The sequence below is a fragment of the Echeneis naucrates genome, chromosome 8, assembly GCF_900963305.1.
Source record: "Echeneis naucrates chromosome 8, fEcheNa1.1, whole genome shotgun sequence".
Lineage (NCBI taxonomy): Eukaryota > Metazoa > Chordata > Actinopteri > Carangiformes > Echeneidae > Echeneis > Echeneis naucrates.
In genome coordinates, this window is record NC_042518.1 from 14145442 (window position 1) to 14166417 (window position 20976).

General features: G+C 40.7%; 1 protein-coding gene across 2 annotated transcripts in view; it reads left to right on the plus strand.

The window, feature by feature from the left end:
* LOC115047647 (thyroid hormone receptor alpha) overlaps nucleotides 1–20976 on the plus strand; it is a 93289-nt gene that overhangs the window by 34355 nt on the left and 37958 nt on the right. For both annotated transcript variants that reach the window (XM_029508724.1, XM_029508725.1), the window contains exon 3: nucleotides 6492–7609. The gene's annotated coding sequence lies outside the window, so the exon portion shown is untranslated. The remainder of the gene's footprint in view (nucleotides 1–6491; nucleotides 7610–20976) is intronic.

The window sequence follows — 20976 nt, forward strand, 5'->3', positions numbered from 1 at the left end:
TACATGAATCAGGTTTAGGTCACAGTTTCGAACCTGCTGTACTGTTATTAAACTAAGTATTTAGAATTGAATCAATTGAACCAGGTGAGTGTTTTATCGTGTAGCAAATGTAACATGAAACAGCTCTTTCAAAGAAACTGGAGAGACCAGAAAGACCTGGGGGCGGGGGGGTGTTCAGCTTCACATGTTTCACCTCAACCCTTTACTGCTTGAATGACATTTTCTGTCTAAAAGACTCATTCTTTATCTGCCATTTTCATTCTGTTCTTTCAAGGTTGCAAATCACTGAAGTTAGAGAGCTAAAATGTTTCCAAATTTTCACAATAAATATATGATGTATTTGTGCATTGTAAAATATAATTACAGGGACTTTTTATGCTAAGGGGGAGAGCTCTACTCATGTGCGTAGAGAGAAATGTTCATCACCCACACACATAATAAATGTCACACCCAGCCCAGTCTAAACCGGCTCCACCAGTTCCATAGGATCACACTCCCTGTTTCATTGTGTTGTCCCAAAACATTATATACAATATATACTCACTAACTGAGATCACAGTATTACATACCTGCTACTTCCCAGTTTGAAAAACAGATATCCACACTGCATTCCAAATTATAATGCAAATTGGATTTAAGTGTCATAAACATTTAATCTTTTGTTTTTAAATTAAACTCGTGGATGTTATAGTGTCTGAGGGCTCTTTGGATTAGTAAAATAAATCTCAGACACGTGTGATTATTAGTTTCCCAGGTGAGCCCAATTAAAGGAAAACTACTTAAGAAGGACGATCCCCATTATTAAGCAGGCCACAGGCATCAATCAATATGGGAAAGAAAAATAATCTCTCCGCTGACGAAAAGCATCAAATGGTGCAAAGCCTTGGACAAGGTATGAAAACATTAGATATTCCACGAAAACTTGAGTGTGATCACCGTGCTGTGAAGAGGTTTGTGGCTGATTCAGACAGATGGGCAGACGAGTTTGTGCAGATAAAAGTATAATGAGGAATGTTTCTGCCAGACAAATTAATCGGATTAAGAGGGCAGCTGCTAAAATGCCATTACAAAGCAGCAAACAGTTATTTGAAACTGCTGGTGCCGCTGGCATCCTGCGAAACCTGAAGGTGTAGGATCCTCCACAAGGTTGCAGTTGTGCATAAACCTACGATTCAACCGGCCCTACCTATTTTTTTTTATTTTTTTATATATTTTAAAATGATGGTGTAGTAGTGTGGATGCGAATAGTGACTTTTTATCACTATTAGGTTAAATGATGATCTTACTGAAGGACTCCATCAGGTAGCTGTAAATATCCCCATTCAGTGGGATCATTTCTCCATAAAAATGAAGGCGAGGGACGGTGAGAAAGCGTTTTTCATTGGTTTTCCAGTACAGCTAGTGTGTTAAAATAATCATCTGACATGTTGAATTAATGTTTTAGGTGAACTACTGGGCAGTGTTGTTTATATTTTGCCGCCGATTGTTTTCCCTCTGGTGGGCGTGGCTGTCGGAGTATGACGATTAGCTCTCTGTCCAATTGCAGAATGCCTTGAGGAGGATTTTCCTTCAGTCTGGCATGGATATTGACTCATACTCATAAATTGCTATATCCGTACCGGGTACTCGTAGCAAAATCATCTTCATGCATTACAATGCACCATGCTGCAAAGAATACCTCTGTGTCATTGGCTGCAGTTGAGCATAAAAGGATAGAAACTCATGGAGGGGCCCTTATCCTCCACTGACCTATTGAGAACCTTTGGAATATCCTCAAGCAAAAGAGCTATTATTTTTGAAGAAAATACTGTTATCATTGGGAGGGATGTTCCATAAAATTGGAATTATATAACGGTTGATGACTTGAGAATTATACTGACTGTTTACATTGACTATTTAGGAAAATCTGAGAAAAGCATGACTTGCATGATAATTTGGAAATAAATTTTCAGTTACATAGCAGATTCTACTTTTGTAGTGTCTCTTGAGTCAATTTTGCTGAAAACATTTTATGCAGCCTCTTCTAGTGTACAGTTTTGCTCTGTATCTTTTTCAGTTGCAAACACAAAAAAGTACTTACCTAAAGTTATCTCTTCAGAGTGTATGTAGGTGGGATGGTGGGAGTTGTGGGATAACTTGCCTTTTTGGTTTCCTTGCTCATCTCTGGGGTCAAATGTCAGGGTTGAATGACAAGCAGTCAGCCTACTCGCCTGCCAACCAACCCTGAAATCCTCTATTCTCCAGTCCAAAAGAAGTATAAAGCGAGGTTTTTGGGAACATTCTTCTAACTGTGATCTGGATCCATAAAACACTTTCTATGGATGACATTTCTTTTCATCATAGACCTTCTGTATTTTTTTATTTTTGGAATCCCATTGCTCTTATGGGACATCCATCCATCTATCAACTGTACAATTTATCCTCATCTCTCAAAGAGGGGCGGACTTTAATGAACAAGTATTAACCCTAACCCTTGCTTTACTGCCCTTGCACAATTTGTCAATCAAATATTAAAGAATAATCCACCCTTGACTTTTCCAGCTCGGGTTGGGGTGAGCAGTTTGGTGTTTATTCTACGCAGTGTGTGGTCTTCAAGCGAGCTCGCTGACAGCCATGCTAGCAGCTGTGAGAGAATATTGTAACTCAGAGATGCATTGAGCTAACTGCTAACATGGTTTGTATGTATCTATCTATCAGTAGATACAAATACGCACATGCACGAGCACACACACAAGACTTGTCAGGACAGTTGAGTAATTGTTGTTTTCCCAGTTTCTGTGTAGCTTACATTCATTCATCTACACTCACACTCAGATCTACGGACAATTTAGAGTCACCAGTTAACCCAAACATGCATGTCTTTGGTGGGAGGAAACCCACGCAAGCATGAGGAGAACATGGAAACTCTGCACAGAAAGGCCCCAGGCTGGGAATCAAACCCACGACTTTCTTGCTGTGAGGCAACAGCGCTAACCACTATGCCGCCATGCTACCCACTCATCAGTGCCTTAATTTAGAGGAAGAGGACTAATTTTAGGAGAAATGAGAATGAGATGCCTCAGAGAGCCTGGAATCAGGTCCTGGATCTGGATGCATCCATCATCCCTAAGAGGTCTGAGCTGCCAGGTCACCATCTTCCTTTTCTTCTTGATTTTTTTTTTTTTTTTTTTTTTTCCCCCCCTCACCTTCGCTCCCTTTCCAACGGCCAAGCAGTTGTTAATTTTGGTGACAGCTGGCCTTTTATTTTGCAGCTAATTTGCCAGCCAACCAACCATCAGCTGATGGCTTCTTTTACAAACTGACACTCGCACTGCATTTCTGGTACTCCAGTGATAACAGCCTTTACTGTAAATCTTTCAGTGTGACTGATGGGAGTGGGAAGTCATTTCCCTCCAGTTACAGAACGATGCATATTGTATGAAATTGCTCTTCTCATTGCCTCTCTCTCCCCGTTCTGTTTTCCTCATGAGATTACTCTTGATGTCTCTTTGTTGGTTCCTCATGTCTGTTAATTAGACTCACTGCTGAAGTCTCCCTGGGAGATGTATGTGTTGAAGGAAGTAGACACCAGTGGTGTATGTGTTGTTTGTAGTAGTAGTTAATATATGACAGAGGCATATATGTGTAAATCTTGCAGTGCAAATCACAATACAGTTACCAAGGAAACACACTGAGTTGAGGTTTTTACAGCATGAACTGAATGAATTGCTGAAGGAGCCTAAAGGCGTCTTGGTAAAATGACATTTGTTTTTGGAAAGTCAGTCTCTCGAGCACAAGCAGCCACACAGTAACCTCAGAGGTCCATTTTCTCTTCATCCATTCATGGTTGTAGGTGTTGGATTTATAGATCCATAGACTTTTATGTCTATATTCCAATGACAGTAAGTGGCAGAGAGGCTGAATGAAATGGGGAGAGAAAGAGGGGAATGACATGTCACATAGTTCCCCCAGTCATATTTGAACCCAGGACGCTGCAACATGCCATGCGCAGTAACCACTTGACCACCTGTGCTGCCAACAGAGAATATTTTCTAAAAGTATGTATGTAAATACATGAAAATGTATGACTGGGTGTAAACTCAGTTTGATTGAATATGCGCGTTTTGCTAGAGTGTGTGAGGGCAGGTTTGTTGTGAGTGTAGGAGTTGTATCTGCACGTCCTTTTCACAATTACTGATTGGACAAGTGCCATCAGCCCGCAGAGTGAAGGGTGCTTGAGGCTGGACAGGACAGGCTTTGAATCACACAGTTGTTTTGGTAGCTACCACGCACAAGATAATGGAACCTCCACCTGTGTGTGTGTGTGTGTGTGTGTGTGTGTGTGTGTGTGTGTGTGTGTGTGTGTGTGTGTGTGTGTGTGTGTGTCTTCAGCAGGAACCAAACCTGCCCCAATGAAAGACACACACAGAATTATGGTTGTCTCTCGAAAACCCAATCCAAGAGCAGCTTGCACAGATGGATAGAGATTAACAAGAAGTGTGCGTTTGTATTTGCATTCAAATATGGGCTGCCAACAATAGATTTTCCAGCCAGCGACTGCTTTGCATACCGAACAAGTACTGTAGCTTTTTGTTATTGCTTCTGTCTGATTACTTTCTTCTATCATCACTGCAGTGCCATTATGACATTTGCGGGATTGGAGCAGCATTGCACACTCTGGCTTTATTTTTAGTTGGGTGCATGAATCACTTTTCTTGTGCAACATGTCTATGAACACATTTACTTGGCACCTAAGTAATCCCTCTTTCGTGTGCATGTAATAGCAAACGCCATTACAGAGGTAATGCAGATTAACACATGTGATTAGGGGGTTCTTTATGAAGTGCTCTGCCACACCCCCTGTGGGGTATTTCTAACAACTCTTACCGCTCTGTAAGTGCTTACAGAACCCTGAACCCTTCAGGCTGTCCTCAAGGCACCTATAGGGCAATTAAGACCTTCATGAAAAAAAGTATTATACATTTGAATGAAAGCGGCCTGTTGCTACTCTTGTTGTAGCTAAACCTCTGTACCTACCTACCCGGCTGTTGTTATAAAATGAGCTCAGAGTTGAGTGTCGCTGCATTGAGTGTGGTGTAGTAGCACCATGCTGGACAGGTGACATGTCTGAAAAACCTCAGGTTCACCCTATGGGTGTGTTTATATGAAAACCAATTGAAGCTAGAGCTGACAAATACCTGTTTCCACTGCAGTCATATCACCCAGGCCTGAATGCTGATCAGAACCTTTCGTGTCGCTATCAACATTTCACATTGCTGCTGCCTGGTTGCCATTACAGAAGAAGGGCATGCTTTGGAAGGAGCTTTGTTCTTTCTGCTGTAGCAACATTAAACAGGCTACCTCGGTGGATGAGGGCATATATTTATCATTTATGTCTAGGACCCCCCCCCCCCCCACCACCACCACCACCAATTTGAAGGAGTGGCAGCCCACTACTCCTAAATGAATGTAGGAGAAACACTGATATGTATTGGGTTCTGTGTTGTTTGGCCATTGCCAATGTGTGTTTCATTTATTTGTTTGTGTTCGCTATATAGTCAAGCCATGAAAACAAATGTCCCTTGGAACTACTAATTACATGTCTATCTATCTATCTAACAAAAGCCACATTACCAGCTGATAGCAGCTCTTTTGGCCAGTGGGACAGGGGCTATAGATACTTAAACATATTACTGGGGCTGTGTGCTGTGTCAGTATTGGCCTTTTTGCTCAAAGTTCTCAAAGAACGAAACTTCCCACTGAGTTGGTGTTATGGACTGTTTCAGCTCACATGTAAAAGCTGTATAATTGTTGGAGACTAAAACTTCTTTGTAGCAAACAACAGACTCTGTTTCTCAGAATGCTGCAATGACTTCTGTGACTCTCAGACTTTTCCTCCAGCACCACCGTTTGTGGTTTAGAGTGAAATATCTTGTTAACTTTCAGGTGTATTTCCACATTTCAGTGGATTATAATTTGCAACACATATTCACCAACTGTGGACCTCTTACCACCTGCCAGCTCAGATCTGCTCAATGCTTGAAGGTCCTAATTGGACAAATTAGCGTAGCACCACATATACCACTTCTCCAACTGAGCAGGACAAGATCCAGTCTCCAGCTATAGTCCAAAGCAATGTCTGTCAACAGGACATTGGACCTGACTGCTGGCAGGATTACCTAAAGGAGTATGAGTCATGGCTAGCTGGCCATATCACCTCTTCCAGTCACGCAATGTGAACTCAATAAAAATAAAAAAAAAAAGAAGATAGCAAGTAAGCAGGCAAATATCCAAAAGAAACATTAAAGTGGTAGAAAAATACACAGCTTCCAGTCACAGATTGATTTTGTAACTACTTGCACAGTGTGTATGGTGGTGGTGAGGTCTCAACATCAGGAAATTGCTAATATGGTAATTTTGAACCTATTTTGCAGGAGAACTTTTGGAGTTGATAAGGATGGTGCTGTGCTGTGATCTTTTTCTAAGATGTCATTGTTTTTGCTTTTCCACAGGTGAAGGCCCTAGAGAAAACTACTTGTACATGTTGAGAGGCAGCACTACGACTTTTTCAGATGGACTTTATCAAACCAGGAATTATCTCCTTTTTCAAAAGGCGCAAGATGGAAAAATAAACCCAAGATTAAAACAGCACAGTTTTACCTCCCATCATCTTCTCCTCTCCCTCTGATCCACTGAGAGAGAACCTCTTCAGCTGTCTACCTCCCAGAGAAACAGTAAAGGAAAAAAAAAAACAACACTTAATTGTCATCAGCTCCTCTTTTTCTTCTCTTTGTGCAGCATTTCTCCATTTACCTCAGGGACCGTCTCCCACTGCCTACCTCCTCCACCGAAACAGCAATCCCAGTGACTGGAACACATGTGACAACCTTTATTGCCTCTCAAGCTCTCCCCACTGAAACAGTGATGACCAGCAATGACTGTGGACCTCTTACCACCTGCCAGCTCAGACCTGCTCACTGCCTGAATTATTCTGATCCACTCCTGTAGCCTGGATCCTGGGCTCATTTTCCACTGGAAGGAAAAGCAGTTACACACTCACAATATCCTCACCCGTTTGGCAACTATATACCTCAGCAGACACAGTTTCTAGATATGCACTCAGTTAAGGAAACAGGAACGTTTCAGTGACAGCTTTCACTACCCTGGTGCTCATGTGTTTCCTGGCCTGGTACTTCAATCTACCCAACTCACTGCAGCATCTTCCATTTGCCTTAGAGGCAGGCGTATAGCAACAGTCACCAAGGAGGCCTCCAGAGAAGAGAGACAGACTCACAAGTACCTCTTGGCAGGCAACTTCACTTCATTTGCTCCACAGCAAAGCCACATCATATACGAGCCATCAGCATTTGCCCTAGAAGCCTTCAGACAGAAGTCACAGAAAAAGCCCCCCTGCCCCCGATCTCCTGCCTCTAGTTTTCTTCTCATCCTCAGCAGGAGAGAACCTGCCGTCCTCATCAGCTTCAGTAGAGGGAACGAATACATAACTTTCTGTCGGATTGAACTCAGACTACTGTAAACCAAGAAAGGCAGACGAGTAAACACTGACACAGATCTTTTCAGTGTGGCGAAAAGCAGGGGTGAAGTTGAGAGTGAAGAGAAGAATGCACCGGTGAGTCTTATTTTCTTCCTTCCTCTGCTTGTTTGTCACACTGCCTTCTCTCCAGGCTAAGGTGTAAATAACGTATCGATATTACAGTTGGGATGCTCACTTGTTCCCATCACTTTTCCATTTCATGCTAACAGCAAAAGACAATGTATTAAGAGAGACTGTGCAGGAAAGTTCATTAACTGCATGTCAGCAATGAAACCTCAAACACACTTCAAAGCAACCTATCAGAGTGATATGAACATGTAGAAACTAATATTTTGAAATGATGAGTCATGTGGTTTTTCTGAGGGGTTTGGTTTGATGTTGAAGTCATATCCCATTAATGGTTGGCCGTTGGTTCTTATTCCCTGCTACACTGTGGCTAATTGGGAGTGGGTGCGACTGTTTCTGTAAGCTAGTTGTTTTGGGCCTTTCAGATAAAACTTTGCTCTGGAACCCATTATTTCCAGTGAGTTCAGCAAGCTCACATAAGTGCACCAGTTTAAACTTCGACCACTTAACACTGTGACAAACACCCGCTGCTCAGATGAAATGAGGCTGCCAGCCAGGCATGGACAATAAGCAGAAAGTAGACCTGAAAACCAGTCTCTGTGGAAACCAAGCTCCTTCAAATGAATAAATCCCCCATGTAGTGCTCTGCACTTTAGGGCATCTTCAGTTTCATACCTGTTTCTGTCCTTCCTCTGAGGACCAGGAAGCTGTCAGTGCTTGATTCATAGCATTGACAGCTTCCTGTTTCATAGTGATGTGGCACAGCTGAAGTTTTGAACAATTGTTTGCTCTGTCTTCATTGATAGTGCGCTGAGCCAAGTGGCAAGTGTACCAAATCACTTTATTTCTGAAAACTGTTGAAGCAATTTAAGCACGTAAGATGCAAGTCCTGTAAATCTAACCAGACAAATCTAATTGCACCAAAAAAAAAAAAATATTTTGAAATGTAATGTTTCGGTCAACTGTTCAGTAAGAATATCAGAGCACCCAGCAGAGGAAAAAAAAAAGAAACAACATGACCTACACTTTGAAAATCCTCTCAGCATGAGGCCTTGTGTTCATTCGTTATGACCTGCACATTCCATGTGGAAGTGTCTTGCTCAGTAATTAGACCAATGTTGAGCTAACGAACAGCACAGTAATAGCTCTGTTCTTTGAAATGTGCTGATGTATTTCAGGACTGCGGTAATGTGGTGACACTGTGTTCCCTTCTTGACAAAGTGAGGAGACAAAAGACAAAATCAAGAGAGTGAGAAATTAGAGATGGAAAGTGGAGCTGGGAAAAGAGAGAGGGAGAAAATGATGGGAGTGTCGGACAAAGAGACAAAGGTACATACGGCTCCAACAACAACAACGTCCAAGCCTCACCTGAGACACCCCCCGTCCTCCCTCTCCCTACCCCAGTCATTCTGTTGGAGTCACTCCTTCATTTATAGTCTCCCCACATCATGGAGCCATAACTTGTTTGCGCCCTCTGCTTTGTTGCTGCTATGGCAACGCACTGCCGTCCTTTGCCACCTGTGCCTCAGATACACAGTAAGGTATGGAGTGCAGAACTAATCAGATCGGGTCTTGTTTGTGTAACACTATACTGTGTGTGGGTGTGGGTGTGGGTGTCTGGTCCAGTTGTGTTTAGCACTATTGGCTTACCTGGATCAAAAACAAAGCTTAATGAAGACTCTGTATGTGGTCACATATTCGGTACAGTTGTTTTGATCCACTGAAGGGCACAAGAGACCTGCTCTGTCGGCCTCATGGTGTTACTCTATCTTTTCTTTTTTTTTTTTTATAGTAGAGAGACCGCAACTGCTGGCAAAGAATTCCTTGTGTGTGTCCACATACTTGGTGAATAAAACTGATTCTGACTCTGTTTCCTACCAAAATGGAACAGCCAGCCAAAGCAAAAGGAGTCAGAATTAGCTTTGAAGCGCCAGATTCAATGCAGTGTTGTATAGCAGATAGCATCGGTTCCTAACATACACTATCTAACGGCACTTCACACAGTAAGGTTATTGCCATCGATTTCCACAGTGGACAAGCACAGCAGAGAGAGAAAAGCTCCTTTATATATTTCATATCATACTGCACGACTTTCAGTTCTCCTCAGGCAAAAGAAGTATGACTTCAGACATAGGTCCATTGAATTTATTTGGACTTCCTTGAGCTTTGACCCTTGCTTAGGCCTTGCACACCTTTCCATCCTTGGCTCTGAAAGGTAGCTATGCTTTGCAGCTTGACCCCGTCTGGCCCTGTCTTTCATCAACAATAAATCATCATAAAAACTAACTCAACTCACTTCTGGAAACTCTCCACGGTCAGGAGTGAATCAATGTCTCTTGGGGGGTCCAGCTTGTGCTCGATTCCTCAGATGTCTGAGAAACTGCAAACAGAAAAGGATCACAAGCAGCTCAGAGTGTCTGGATCAGCAGAGACTTGAATGAGGGGTCTGTTGTTGATGGTGGAAATAACTAGACCTGAGAGTGCTTCATGAGCTGCAATGTTTATGCGGCATCATGGAGTCAATTATTCAGTGGGCTACCCCAGTTTGCCCCTAGAAGCTCTCCATGTGAAAAGAATAAGTGGGGTTAAACTCTAAGAAGCGAGTTCTGTCCACTCAGACATCTCTGGATTGTGGGTGCTCATTGCTGCTTGGTTAGTCTGAGCTGATTTCTGGGGCCAATGCAATTTATTCCACAACTGCCTCTCAGCTATTTTGGTCCACAGATTGAAATGATTTGCTTCAGAGTGTTGGTGCAACTGGACGTGCCCGTGGACCTCTTAATCTTGATATGCGCTGCTCTAGTGCTCCTGCATGCAATGCCCAGAATTTGCTTTGAACACGTCCCCCTCTTGTGCACCGAGCAATATCTACCAAGGCACAACAACATCCACTCTTACATAGGATAATGGGGAAGACCTACTGATGCATTCAAGTGGCAGGTCTGCTATGGTTTACAGCCCGCTTCAACATGTTTAGGTCCAATTAAGGAACACGTCACCTTTCTGTGCAGAGGAATCAAACAACCCCTTGATTTGGTCAATTTTCCAACAACAAAAAAAAGCTTTCCCTTAAAGGCTATGAATGGTTTTTGGTTTCATGTTCATTGTCCAGGGCTTAGGCAAGTGGAGATGGAGCACTGGTTGTTGGGAAAATGGCACCTTAAAGTGCAGCAGAGCAGCCTTGTTTTTTCTCATCCGATGCCATCCTCTGGAAAATGATATTTAATTGATGTGTAAGCTTTTTGTCATTTTCGGTGGGCTGGCTTGGTAACTGTGATTGTGGTTACATTCTTTAACGCTTTAAAGGTTGGATCTGTGACCTCCTACTGGTGTTGTGTCATATTCTGTTCTTTAGGTTGTACTTTTATAATGGCTCAAGCCTTGATATTGATTTAATTGTTTTTTTCACAAAGGGCAATTTGAACTCGTGACACCGCATGCTGTCTTTCAGTAATTGACTGGAACATACCTGCTAAAACATGCATGATATCATTTCATTCTAAAATGAATCAGACAAGAAAAAAAGTCTGTTTTGGGTGCCTTTGCAAAATTAAAGCATAGGCAAGTTCAATGCACTGTATCCTTTTGCCACTGGACCATTGCCAACACTGGCTCTCTGTGTGTTGTTGTTGGTGTGGGTGTTTTGGAATTATAATTTTTTTTTTTGTTACTGTGCATTATGCAACAAAGAACGTCCATTGTGTCAGTGCCCTATCATGGCCTAGCTAGTCTAAAAAGTATACTTTTCTTGTATTTACATATTTATCCAGCTCAGGCGAGCAAACTTTTTTTTTTTTTATTAAAGGTATGTCAAATGAATTTGTGTTGTCAGAAAATGTATGTTTTTCATTACTTTTTTTTCATGTCACCAGATTAAGAATGTAATCCTGCCATTGTAGCTTTAGTTGAATATAATTTAAGAGTACTGTGGAAATTTATCATCCTCAAGTTAAAGTGAGGATATTTAGAAAAACGATTCAATTAATTTTGTTTATTTTGTCAGATAACTTCATGCAAAGAGCAGTGAGTTTAGCAATGCGCTGCACAAAACTCAACCAAAGCATTAATTATTTACGTTTACTAATCAGAGCATTGACAATAATCAGGAGGATGAGGCAGGAACAGCAGTTCATAGTTTTTACTTTACTAAATAGTTCTCTCTCTTTCTCTTTTTCTCACTCACAGACACACACACACACACACACACACACACACACACAAAACACAACAGGAAAGAAAGTGAGGTATTAAGTCAATCAAAAATCTGTGTTCTGTAATCATGGCGCAGTACCTAACAGCTCATTTGTTTGTGTGTGTGTGTGTGTGTGTGTGTCTGTGTGTGTGCACACACATACTACCAAGTTAATGCATTGATGGGGGAACCAGTCTAACATTATCTGGATGTTGCACAGATGTAATTACTGGCGACTAAGCTGATGATTGTTGATCACAGAGATAAATTACCTGCAGCCAAACAGAAAAACCGAGAATCTGCCTTTAAAACAGCACAAAGTCTGTTTTCCACTGAAGCAGATATAAAAGGTACTTGGCAGAAATTGTTGAACCTGCAGTATTCAACATCTGCAACAGATTCCGTGATTTAACATGAGTTCGTAAACTGGTGATAAAAAGTCTATTTGTGTTTGTGGATATTTCTCTACTAGCATTACTACCATGTTTGAATCCTTTTGCAAGACGGACTAAGGTTTGTCAGGTTGTGCTGGAAAAATCTGTACACAACCTCTTTCAAGTTATCCACTCTGTTGGATTAGATTTTCTACAATAGGACTCTGCAGCTCTCCAATTCCCCAAAGTCAGCACTGTCAAAACAGTTTCCTATTGATCAATGGTTCAAATTCACAGGCTAGGGTTAACTACAGTTCAAATTAAGCTCAGCTTTATAGTCATTCGTCACATAAAGATACATGCCTGAACAAAAATGTTGTTTCTTGCAGACAACAAAGCATACACAAGATACAATCGTATGTGCAATATACAATTAACACGCAATTAAATGGATTTTCATATCCTCTTTGCCATGTTGTTCCTTGTTAGTTTGGTTTTCCTGGTAATGGCAGTGAGAAGTGTCTGTTTTCGTGAAAATCAAAAAACACATAAAAATGGAGGTAGAAGATATCTGTTGCATAGAACAACGCATTTTCTGCACATAAAAGAACCCATTTAGTTCACAGCTATGAGATGTAAAAAAAAAAAAAAATGTTCAGATGTTCTGAAAATATAATTTCATATCAAATGAGTGGGGATGCGGAGAAAATGGCACTGAATGACAAACTATAAAGGTTGGCAGCAAAAAACACATCTGAAATAGAGCTTGGACAGTTTATCACTACAAAATAAACATCTCTCCTCTGTTTTCATGGAAATTGCCTCCCATGAACTGCGCTAGAGAAGAAGAGTAAACATCGGTGAGGCTACAAGGTATGCATTTAGAATATTATGGAGACTTTACTCTTTACAGTGAAGTCGATCTCAGCACTTTTCCATAAGAACACTGACAGGTGCCATTGATTGAGCCAATCAATAGTGCTGGTCAAACAATAAATTATTTACTTTTTTTGTCGTATTTGTTGTGATGCCAACAGTCTAAAGTTTAAAAAAAACAAAAAAAAAAAACATGTAAAGTGTTGCTGAGAAGCATTTTGTAGATCGGATGCATTATACAACCCGCATCAGTGTCAGGGATTTGAGTTTCGGTCCAGGAAACGACTTTACTTGACAACTACCTCAAAAGCTCACAGTAGCAGTGCTTGTGTGAAAGACGGCTCTCAATCCGTCTCAATCTATTTAAAAGTCTGTTGCGTTGGCAGTGATATAGCAGCCTGTCTCCGTCCGTAGCAGGTAGCAGCGTCGCTTTTTAGTTTTTGAAGCACCCAGTTTGTGATTGTGCTCTGTACTCTGTCAATCACACCGTAGCCACACCCTAATACATCCCCTGCTTTATGACCTATTTTCCTCCAAATAGGACCATCATTTCAAAGCAACATCATGTTTTAATGAAGTCTTGAAACTACAAACTAATCAAGACCAGAGACTTCAGATCTTATTGAGCTCAAGTGAGAAGTTTTACCGTAGACATCTGTCTTCTTTTTACCACCAGTGTTGACCCTGATGTTCATCAGATAGAATGAAGTTTTAAGGCTCTTCAGCACTTGTTTTATTTACAGACCTGGAGTCTATGTACACTTAAAGACACAGGCATTTGTGATGTCTTCATGTAATCCTCAAAGGCTTTTTGTTTAAATATTGGATGAGATTTTCAATTCAATGGATAAAACAAATTTAAAGTGACGTTTTTCTTGGCCAGATCCTATATCGCCCTCCGGGCCAGGTGGTGTTGTGTTCTCTGGATACAGTACATACGCTGAATTTCATAAGTCATGTGAGAGGACATGTGGAGAGATTCTTCATGGAGGGGGTGACATGAGGCCAAGGAATCCTCCCCAACCTGTCTCGTCTGTCACTGAAATCCCTTGGTTCAAAGAAAGGGCTCTCCAAACTTGTCACACATGTCTGCACACAACATGAATCAAGCGCACAGGTCACATTCTTTTCTTCTCTCTCTGCAGTTCTCTTTCCTTTTGACTCTCACTCTTCGTTTCCTTCCTTCAGTCACTGTCATTCTATTTTGGTCTCTCTTTCTCACCTGCCTCTCAGCCTTCCTGTGTCTGTTGACTGTGCCATTCCCTGTTTCACATCCTCTCGCTTCACTTTCTCTGACCTACTTTGTTGTCCCTCAGTGTTGCCTTCATCCTCTCAGCTCTCATACTGGTCTTTCTCTTCAGCTCACATTATGATCTGTCGCTGTGTTAGCCTGAAATAGCTAACACTAGTATCATTTGTGGAATGCAGCTGCACTCAATTTCTCAGCCAGTAATGGGAAAATGTCACAACATGAGCGTTATGACCGATGTTAACAAGTGAAAGGACTCGCACTGAGTTCTGTGTAAAGGGCAGAATGTCAGTCTTGTGAAGATCGGTGCTGCATAGATAAGATGGCACAGGTTTTTTTTTTATTCAGGCTTTTATTTGACCCCAACGATCCACTCAGAGTAAATATTTCCCTCCACCAGTCACGGTGTGTTCATCAGCCACAACCCATGACAGGCCTGCTGCTGAACTCGCACAGGGTACTGCCCAAGTCATTCCCATTGCATCTTCAGCTCTTAGCACATTATCACTACCTCCAACCTCCTCAGTATTGTAGAAAAACATGTGCATCCTGCATTCTGGCATCGTGTTGGTAAGTAATGGTTTTTGTGACATCCATGACCTGACCTATATTAGGTCCATGCTCCATGTGGGCATCTTAAAGCACATCCACTATGTTCAATTCCTCTTATTATTAGCACTATTAATATCATTACACTCTAAAGAACAAAAACTGTCTTCCTTTAATGTGTCCTTTAGATGTGATTAGGTGAAAGGTCTTCTAGTGTTTGGCAGACATTAGGTTTCAATTAAGCACGCTCTTTGATCCTGGGGGAAACTGTAGGCCATCTGCACAGCAGTGACACTGATAACAGAGCTGAATATTTAAAACTGTTTCAAATATTCAGTATGTTGTAGAGAACCAAACAAACCATTGAACATGAAGTCATAACACAGAGGAAAAAAAACCTAAAAATTGCTTTCTTACATATTCATGAGCCAACAGATGTTTGCAGTTTACTAGCTCCACATCTGCAGGGCTCTGAGAGACCATATATACTAGATATGTAAATGATATGACAAAAAGTAGGAATCTGTTTCAATATTATTGAATATTGAAGAAAATCATTATGATCAAATGAGAAAGCAGTCATTCTCAATGAAAAATATACTGGACCTTTATATTATTGAAATTAGCTGGAACAGTTTCAACTGGAACAGGTGGCCATGTTTTCACATCAGTGTATTTAATTACATGAAAGTACCAACTCCACTGTGTAAAATTCAGTCCTATAAGTAGACACTAAGACATTCATAACCACAAACCATATTTTTAAAATACTGATCTATAGTATATAAGATGTCCTCATTAAAATATATAAATGTACATGTAAAATTGGATTTCTTGTGTGCCTTTTTTTTTTTTTTTTTTTTTTTTTTTAACTTAAATTTGTATCTGTAAAATTAGAGGGATGTTTGATAAACGTAGTGGAGTAAAATGGACAAATCCCACTAAAATGCGTTTTAGTAGGCATGAAGCAGGATAAAAAACAAGTTAAAATAAGATAACTATGTAGTGATATTGCATCAGTGTTCCAGATTTTGCAGCCTTAAAGCAGTTTGGGAGGAACAGCGCAGTTTGATGAGGTGCTTTACATCCAATTGAAAAGTTTTTTGTAATGTTATGCATCTCGTGGTGCCCATGGAAATGAATATTTCTGTCGGGTAAAGATGAGAGTAATTGTGGAGCTGTCCATTTTCACCCTTCTGTTAAATGCAGAAGGCCCTTCACAGCCGTGCAGGATGACTTTCCATGATGAGGGCCTGCTGGAGGGATTGTTGGGTTTGTTGGGAAAGGGCTCTGAAAACAGCGACATAGGCAGGGTTGGGTTGATCAAGTGTGTAACCCCGTCTCTTCATGAAGCTTTCCTCAGCTCTCAGGCCTGTGATGTGTTGTGTTAGCAGACACAGGAGCAGATGTTGGCCTAACTTCAGCGCTCTGATCTCTTCATGTCTGTATTAAAGGCCCAGTTGTTGTCAAAGTGCAGTCTGATGTCTGCTGTGTCTTTTGATTTTAGTTTCTCCGTAGTAGCAAAAGACCATGTTAGCCTGCTTGATTTTGCTGTTGTCATTGACATCTTCGGTGTGAGCATTCATACAGCTTTCGCTCTCATCTGTCAGGATGTCAGTCAAAAGAGGTGCCATTTACCTGTTTAAAGCTAAGATGGCACATATGTGCAGACGTGTGACACGTTTGGAGAGTTCCCTCTTTGAACCAAGTGATTTCACTGAATACTTTTTGTGCTGCCCCTTTCCCATTTTTGTGAATGCAATATTTCATTAACACCTTGAAGGACTATATCCAAATCCGCACCATTATTTTTTCAAGCATCACAAACTCAGAGATTAGCGGTTTCTACTCACTTTACCTTGACTGGTGTTCCTCGCTGCATCATGATCACAGTACAATTTCCTATGTGGACTTTTGTGTTAAGGCAGTAAATAATTGATTTCTGCAACATTGTGAAATTAGGCTATGACAAATTGTGTGGTACCAGATCAGTGCATAGACCTTTAATCTTAATGAACATATATGTTTTCATTATAATCACATCCTACGTCGCCATTGTTCTATTGTTAGTCTGATCGGTATTCTGTCTATGCTTTTGTGTCTTTAGCAGTTTAAGTTGCTGGGAAAAGTTAAATAAAGGGCGGATGAGAGAGAAGCAAACGTTATTAAACAGAACCCAGCATACATCTGGACTCTGCCAGGGCCAGCGAGGGATTCAAGTTGGCTCAAGGGTTATTCCTCAATTCCTATACTCACTGCATTTCCAGAATGGCTTAATGTGATACTATCAGATGTTGGATTGGATTGTTGCAGAGCTGAGAGAGGAATTATATAAGGAAAGGATTAGGGGAACGGGGGGTCAGAGGGAGGGGAGCAGGACTCAAAGTTATTAAGTCCGACCAGTGACAGAATAGTTTCTATGTCCTTGGGGTCATAAAGTTGTTTATTGTTGGGGAAATAAACTTCTAAAGATTGTGGCGGAGATATAAGATAGAAGCACAACAGCATGAAGCTTTCTCTCCTCTAACACCAATAGCTGTTGAGGAAGTGGCAACTCTTTTTTCTTTGTTTGTTTAGTTTAGGTTTTTTTGTTTTTTGTTTTGATAATGAGTAATAAAAAAGTAGAACATTTATGCAGCTTCAAGTACAGAGAAAGTGCCATTTGCTTCACTTGAAAGTCATGAAAATATATTAAAAACAATAATGTAGAACAAAACTCATTCACCAGAATGAACAATAAATAAATCATATATATATATATGAATAAAAATAAACTATAAATAAAGTTAATTGAAACAGTAAGTAGATGTAACTCAATACCTGTAGATCCCCCTTATGGAGTGAGGTGAGATGTGAAACACCCACACAGATACACACACAGACACTTTATGTTTGTGCATAGCTCTGCCTTGAAAAAGCAATCCTGATGTCAATGAGGCTCCCCGTTTTAATCAAGATGTCATAATAATATTATTAATAATGCAGAACTCCCCCAGTGTGAGCTGGCATTGGCTCCAGCCCCCCCCCCCCGTGACCTGGAAACGGAAAACCAGTTGAGGATGAATTAATGAATTTTCCGGTGCAAGGGCTAAAGTTGTTGTGGGATGTATTGATTTAATACAGACTGTTAAATGTATGTATATATGATATAACATAAATCCATCCATCCATTGTCCACTACTGCTAATAATAATTTCACAGAAAACCCCTCTCATTGATATGTAAAGTGTACCGTCTAATTGATCTAACATGCATGTGTTTGGACTGTGGAAGGAAGTTGCAGTACCTGAATGGACAAACAGACCATCAAACTGCTGCTCAAGTGTTGAGCACAACATGAAAGGACATAAAGATTTTTTTCTGAGAGATGACATTTAAAAGTATAAAAGAAGCAAAGTGTAAAAGCGACAAAGACTAAAAGTGTTGCACAAGAAAAAGGTTAAAATGAAGAAGGAGCAAAGTACTGCTGCTGAATTAATTATCATAATTCTGTCAATGCTGCTTTTGTTCGTGTTTGGCCACGAAACTGGGCATCAGATTGTGATTGTTCCTACATATTTCCAGCAGCTGGGCCAATTATTCAGCTGCAGCAGTTTTTGCTGAATGAATAACATCAACTTTCAACTATTCCATTTGGCTTTTCTTAACTGTTCTCTTATTGTTTGAATTCATGTGCATATGTTTGTTTGCCCAAGATTTCTGCAGCTCTACTCTCCTCAAACTTTGTTTGCTTTGACAAAAACAAGAAGGCTCCAGTGTTATATTTTTCCACATTTCATATTGACAGGTTTTCAGTTGTGTCATAGCTCTGACTCAGGTCATTTAATGTCCACTTCAATAAGTAATTTGTCAAATCACGTTTTACTTTCTTCGACTGGGTTGCCAGACAGGAAGCAGCGACTGCTAATAAAATTGCCCCATTGGTTGAGTTAGCAGGCTTGGTAGTTAGTTCCTTGTAATAATCAGTCTTATAGATGCCCTTACAGTAATTGGATGTCTACTGCAGGCCATGTTGCCAAGTTAGCACATTCGTCATGATATTAAGAGGCTTTAAAAAAAAAAAAGAGAAAGTCAAATAAAAGGCACCAAGCGACTTTTCCAACAAACATAGCTACTGTGAGGAGAATTGCCAGTGTTTCTTTTTCACTTAGTGAAGGACTGTCTTATAAGTAAATACAACTGCAATGAAAACAGTCTTTGTTATAAATCCTTAATTTTGTAATTTTTCAAACTGTAAAAACACCAGAAACAGAAATTGTGGCGATGAGAACAGTTTCACCGAGCATCCTGATGCCTTCTAATAGTGCGTTTGTGTATATACACAGAGAGAAAAATAAAAGTAACTGAGCAACACCAGCTGACACCAGGATGAATGCTGCCAGGATACAATGCTGCCAGTTATTTACAGTGATTCCACAAACGGTTTTCAGCCAGGTCTTCAATTTCTCATATCAGTCATATGCAGACCAGTCAGATAAAGGATCCAGTCTCAGCTGAATTATCTCTCCAGCATGTCCATCCCAGTGAAATGCAGAGAAGGATGCAGTGGGAGATGTAAGGGAGGCTGGCAAACTTTTTTCATTTCCACCCTGGATTACCAAACAAGATGTAAGTCGCAACCGACATCTGCCACATCGCTAGAAAAAACTGACAGACAGTCCATGATGAGTCCCTCAAACACCAGGAAACAACAGATCACAGCAGATGGACAGATGTTACTGCATTCGAATGTCACAGATTAGAAATCAAGACCGGATCAGCAACCTCAACAGACTGCGTTACATGTCCCTAGAGTGGGCTTAGAAAGTAACTTAACTCTAAATCCATTTTTGATGTAGTTAATTACACGTGTAGCTGCGGTCTCTGTCCAGTACATTGGGGGGAGGTGTGACTGAGATTTTGTCAGGGTTCAAATATTTAAGGCTGAAATAAACAAAATATCTTTACTGTCTGCTCACACACCTCAGTGGGATAACTCATCATTTCTTAGTCATTTTCATCTATATCCTCATAAGAAAAAGCTAAAGTACTGCCCCCAAATGTTGTGTAGCAAACACTTCGCAGATTCGCATTTTTCCATTTCATGTTTTATTCATGAATTTGATTTGTTCCTCCTAGGCAGTCTTACAGAAACAGTTTAAATCACCCTCTATTGTACACAAAATTTCCCACACTATACAGCAGGTCCTTTACTGTCAGCTCTTCCAGCTGACACCAACGCACAGCACAGATGAGGGTAGAAAAGGGGAAGAAGGGTATCAGTTTCATTATGTTTCTGAAAATGGATGTGTTTATGTAAAAATGAGAGACATGGTTTCTTGTGGATAAGAGATATAGACATACATGCACACACGCGTTGTACACTGAGATGGTCTCTAAAGTATACACAGAAAGGTAGATATGCATGCTAACTCATTAGTGCATGCACAACTGTGCAGCAGACACCCACAGACACACAAAGTAGGAGAAATGCACTCATATGCACACACGAATGTGCGCACACACATCCCATCAGTTGGTAATTACAGTCACTGGCAGAGAAGCAACCGCCATACATAGTCAATGAGATCAGGGAAAACAATGTACACACTGAGCAGATGATTGCTGTAAATAAAAGATTGAAACTGGAGCAAGGGAGGAACGGAGGATGACATGATGCCGCTGATACAGAGATGGGGATTGGGAAAGGGAGGTGAAGGAAGGATGAATGAGGAGGGAGCACATGGGTTTGAAATCAAGTTTCCACCTATTTTTCCCATTTCTTTGACAGTTTGAAATATTAGCAAGTGAATTTAGACTAACTGTTTTACCACATGTACAGAGCAGTTCAGCAGGACAAGTAACTTTTTATTTAAACAAAGTGTCAGAAGGACTGAGCTAATACCATCAGGAGGAGCTGGAGAAGATGACGGGATGAATAAATATGCTTTAAGCTGCAATAATTCCAAAATGACCTTCATACACTTAACTATGATCCTTTCTGCCTGGACTGTCTGTGTTTTTCTGCTGTTTCTCAATTGCCAGAAATTGCACAGACATCTTACACATGCCTCTGGAATCCACTTACTCTTTACAAGTAACAACTTTAACTCGCAGGCCCTTTGAGCATAGGTATGTAGATTTGCTAAAATGTAAA